Raw genomic sequence first — 5,641 nt, 5'->3', positions numbered from 1 at the left:
ATGGAAAGAAAACAAGCTAGAATGACATGCTATTTCATGAAGCATATAAAGCTAGTTTGTGAGATTTACACTACAAGTGTGTTAACCATGCATGGAGTGACCAAACTAAGCAAAAACAGTGGCATGCCTCAGCAAAATAACCACAAATAAATGCTAAGAACAAGCTAACACAAGCTTAACAAAGGTGTTTAAACATGAGGCATATGAAGCTAGTATACACAATACAAGGAGAGGGGATGACCCTCTCCTATTTAGGACACCAAAGCCACCTTTCCACCACTGAAAATCCTTTGGATTTCAGTGGTAGAAAGGTCATGCAAAGGCTTCACCAAGAGCCTAAAGGGATGGCTCAAAACAAGGCCTAACAAGGCCTAAGAGGGAGTAAAACACCCCAAACGAAAAAGTGACCTTAAACAACTATTTTAAGCACTTAAAAATAGAACTTTTTCTAGCTAAGAGTTAAGCTTAAAAATAGATGAAAAAAGGGCTAAAATCTTAAGCAAGAATGGGGGATTTAAGGGCTAAAGACTCACCTTTGAAGACCTCCTTTATAACTACAACTCCAGCAGCCTCTTTAAGCTTAAACCAGTCCAAGAACATCAAAAATAATCCCTTAGCCCCTCAGCAACCAAAAGAAGGTGTTTGAGTGTGTGTTTGTGTGTTAAACTAAGACAAATCTACACTTTTGAAGCACAAAAATGAAGAACCAAGCAAGATAGATACAAAACTATATGTATCTCTCTAAGGGCAATTTTCTGAACCTAGAGGAGGGAGGAGGAGCTTCCCTCTTATAGAAGAGGAAAGGCAAAGCTTCTAGGAGAAGCTAAGCACCAAGGCAATCCCTCCATACACGTGTATGGAGGATGACCCTAATGTCCTCCAGCTGGAGGAAAATATCTCCAAAAAGGTGTCAAAAAGCAGCCGACCACTTGAAGTGGTCGGTCTGCTACTTAAAGTGGTCAGCCGACCACTTGAAGTGGTCTCTGAGATCAAAAACTGGTCGGCCATGGTGGGAGAGAGTCCAGGGCATGAAAATAATGCAGTGGTGTAGTGGTCGACCAAAAAAGATGCCCCAAAGACCAAGAAAGCCAGTTGTCCGACAAAAAAACTGGCTGGCAGAGGAAGAAGTGGTCGGCCAGGAGAAATACTAGTCTCCCACCCTTGTACCACCTTCCAAACAAGGAAAACAAGGTTTGTAGCAAAAACAAACCAAAACGAATGCAAGACGAGAGATCAGGAGGCAAAGCATGCGGTCGAAAGTCCTAAAAACTAGCTGACGAGCACCAAAAGTGGTATGCAACCACAAAAGTGGTTTCCCGGGCCACAGTGTTCCTCTAGGTAGAGGCAACAAGGTGTGGTTCAAAAACCACGCCAAACGGAGAACGTTAAGCGGTCCCGAGACAAGGCAGGCGGCTGAAGGCTCCGAAAATCAGAAACTAGTCTCCAAACGGGAAAAGTGGTCTATGGCCACAAAAAGTGGTCTACGACCACAAAGAGATGGTCTAAAAGACCTCTCCCTCCCTCCAAGAAGAGAAAACAAGATTCGGTCCACAAATCGAGCCAAAGCACAAAGAGTTCAGAGGCCTGGAGGCAAGGCTCTCACCCAAAACTCTGAAATCTCTAAATGAGCACAACATGCACCATCACCGGGTGCTCAATCGATGACGTCTGAGTCTTAAGGTCAGTCAAAAATAGGGTGTCTACAACATGTTCCGATGTTTATACCACCCCCTGGTTAAACGCATTTGGATGTGTTCCAATGCTTATACCCCACCCCTTTTGGTTAGAAACATTCGGGTACGCCCAGTGTTTACACCACTCCTTGTTTTGGTTAGAAACGTTCGGGTACGCCTAGTGTTTATACCACTACTTGTTTTAGTTAGAAGCATTCGGACGAGTTCCGGTGTTTACACGACTCCCTTTCTCCTCTCGCGTGTGACGCGTTAGGATGCTTTGGTTAGAGACATTTAGGTGTGCCCTGGTGTTCTTGTTACCCCTTTTCCCTTTCACGTGTGGCGCGTTAGGACGTTCTCGGTTAGAAACATTCGAGTTCCAGTGTTTACACCATCTTCTTCTCCTCTCGTGTGCGGCGCGTCAAGACACTTTCATTAAAAGCATTCGAACGAGTTTCGATGCTTATACTACTCTTTGTTTTGGTTACAAATATTTGGACGTGTTCCAATATTTATCATTGTTCTCTTTGGTTCGGAACATTAGGGTGTGTCCCTGGGTTCACACCATCTTTCTCCTTGCGTGTGTCACGCATTAGGATCTTGTTTGACGTCTTGGGTGCACCCGAGGGTTATGTTGTTCTTTGTCTTTCCTGCGTGAGGTGAAGTTAAGATTGCATAATTTTCTTACATCGTTTCTGCATGAAATGTAGTTTGACTTGTGCTTTTCGCGCGTGGCGTGTTTATTTACTTCTGTTCATGTTTGAGTTTGTTGTACCGTGTTTCGGTTCGTTCAAATGTAGCATTTCTTTGCATAACACTTGCATTTAGATGTTTCATTATAGCCTCATTACATGATCATAAGTTATGTTTTGCATCGTGCATATCATCTTGTATCTTGCCCCAAAACTATGCTGGTTTGATTCCTTGCAAAGGGATACGTAGGCAGCTTGTGGGCATAACCGTTCTTTGTTTTTCTTGTCTATTTGTCCAAATTTTTGGCCTTGTCAAAAATGGATCGTCTCCAGGCTTTAACATTAACTCCCATCATTTCATGACTTCTGAGTTCTGTCAAAGAGGGGTAACTATAGACACCCCATTTTTTACCATCCTCGAGACTTGGACATCATCGTTTAAACACTTGATGATTTTTGTATGCTCGTGTTCGTGTTGAGTGCCCGAAGATCTTGGCCGAGCACCTCGTCTTTGAGCCCTCGAACCTTATATGTTTTGTGCTTGGTTGTGGACCAAGAGCTTATTGTTTCAAATCTGGAGGAGAGGATGGCCGATAGCTTATCGGCCATGACTTGTGCCTGTCGGCCACCAGTGGTGGCCGGTTGGCTATGTTGTTGGCCGGTCGGCTACATTGATGGCCGGTCGGCCACCAGTGGTGGCCGATGGCCGTTTTTCTTCTTTTTCAGATATTTGTTTGCTAGTTGTGCCACCTATTGTTCACTAAAGTGCATCTCTATAAATGTGTATGGAGGGATGAATACAAGCTCCAATCTTGTTTTTCTATATATAGGCGGTGCTCTCCCCCATTTTGAGAGGTTAGAAAATTTGGATCAAAATTTTCTCTCTGTAGAATTCTCTCTCTCTTTTCTTATTTTGTGCTTTGTAGTTAGTTTTCTCTACACCTTTTGCACACTAACCCTTAACCAAACTTGACCACCTTGGAGCTGAGGTCCTTTGGAGCCCAGTTTGAGCTTCAGAAGGAGGTTTGAGCCTAAAATTGTGGCTGTTTTTGTGCTGTGCTTCAAAAGTAGAGAACTTACCTCATTTAAGCTTATTGTGCACACTTGTTTTTCCATCTTTTGTATTGTTTTTAAGCTGGTTTTCAGCTACCAAAAACTCTTATTTTTGAGACTTAATATGATGGTTTGAGGTCATTTTGTGCTAAGGGGTAGCCCACCCTTCTTGCTTCTTAATTGTGTAAGCTTTTGCACCATCCTTTAGCATATTCAAGTCAAACTTTTTGGGCCTTTAAACCACTGAAATTCAGAGTTATTTCAGTGGCAAAAACCTTTTTTTTGAAGTCCAAAATTGAAGGGGGTAGCCTCCTCTCCTTGTGTCTTGTTTGCATGCCTAGATAGCTTAACATGTGAGCATATTTTTCTAGCATTTTGTACCTTAATCTCAGCATGTTTTTGCTACTGTTTTGACTTGTTTCAGCTCTATTTTTAGCTGGTTTGGTCCTTTAAGGCTTGAATTGTGAGGTTGTAGTGCGATTTCCTTCACTAGCTTGATGTTTTAGGCTTTTAAACATGAATTGCATGAGTTGCTTGCATGTTTTAATGTCACTTTGCACTCCATTTCAGCACTGAAATCTCTGCAACCTCCCTCTATTCCTAACTCTTTCATTTGTTTTGAAAGTGGCTTTGAACCCCTTGTTGGCTTGAGTGTGGAATTGAGACATTCATGCCTAATGGTTTAATTCCTTTAGGAGTTCATTACCAACAACGTAAGGTCTCTTTCATGCTCAAGGTACTTGTGGTTTAGGGCTCCTTTCTGTTAGAGGACACTCACCTTTTGGACTAATCAATTAAATAATGGATTGGTAAGTTAAAATGTGTAAGCAAAATGAACAAAGTAAATGAGAAAAGATTAAGCATCTTCGTGTTGCATTGCATGTGTTCGGATCGGACGTTAATTCGAACACAAGAAAAATGGGATGTTTCATACTCAAAGTGATGATACGTGTCACTTTTCTTGGTCACCATCACCCTTGATCATGCATGATAGGGTGGTGGTTTTGTCGAGTCTTATTTTATATTCATTAACTTGTGCAAGCTTGGCTCATTAGCCATCATGCATTGAAAATGCTTGGTTGATGCTTTGAGGGCCAAGAATTACACTCCTTTGAACTTGTGTAATGATAAGGAGAGTAACAATGCACACAAACCTTGAAAATACACTGCTTTGCCTCTGTTTGCTCTCTGTTGCAGCAAAAAATTAAGTTCAGGGAAGGGGTGGCCGACCAACCACCAGTAGTGGCCGACCGGCCGCCAATGGTGGCCGACCGGCCGCCAATGGTAGCCGACCAGCCACCATTGGTAGCCGACTGACCAAAAATGAAATTTTGCACAAGTGTGTTCCTGAGTTCGAGCAGAGGTATTCTGGAAGTTGGCAGCACTGTTGTTGTTCAAGCATGTGCAAACAGAGGCTGCAAAGGCAAGGCGGTGGCATTTTTGGGAGGAGAATTCGGGCATGCATGCATCCTTCGCCCTCGAGGCCATTTAATTGCTTTAGTTAGCTTAGAATAGCTAGTTAATTCAAATGCTGTAATTATATAGTTAATTAATTCATTTTGTAATTAATTAGCTTAATTCAGTTTGTAATATTTAGCTAGCTTAGAATAGTTAGTTAATTTGTTTCAATTGTTGTAATTGGTTAACTAGAGGAGTTAATTAGTTTTGGTTTGTAATAGCTTAGCTTAGATTAGCTTCATTCGGACCCTCCTTCGTGAGGGTGTAATGTTGTAATAAGTGTGCGTGCGTGCGTGTGTGTATGTCTTCCAACCCCACGTCTTTCTCCCTTTTATTTAATCACTTTTGATGGTTAGATTAGGGACATTTTCAATTAGCATACCTTATGCTTGCATGTTTGCATCCATTCATTTTTCTTGCATGCACCGAGGCTCGGTGCATCATTACTTCTTTGAATACGTGTTTCAAAGCATGCTATCAAAGTGTTGCAAATTCCATGATTAGGTAGCCGAGCCTATTTAATTGCATTATTGCATGTGTTGCATTAGGCATCTTGTATAGTTAGGCTCATACATATTTCTAACTAGTTTTTGTTTTGGCTTAGCATACGTGCACGAGTGTGATTGCCATATTTCCATGTTTCGCATGCTTGCCATGAGGCTATGTGCTTAAATGCTAAACTGCATGAATGCTTGTGGATGAAGGCTTTGTTGTTTGAATTGAAATGATTCAACAAATATGCGTTTTAAGCCCACTTTGCGAAGT

Source organism: Camellia sinensis, chromosome 4, assembly GCF_055761805.1.
Source record: "Camellia sinensis isolate YWXY chromosome 4, ASM5576180v1, whole genome shotgun sequence".
In the NCBI taxonomy this organism is placed as follows: domain Eukaryota; kingdom Viridiplantae; phylum Streptophyta; class Magnoliopsida; order Ericales; family Theaceae; genus Camellia; species Camellia sinensis.
This window is presented reverse-complemented; position numbering follows the sequence as displayed.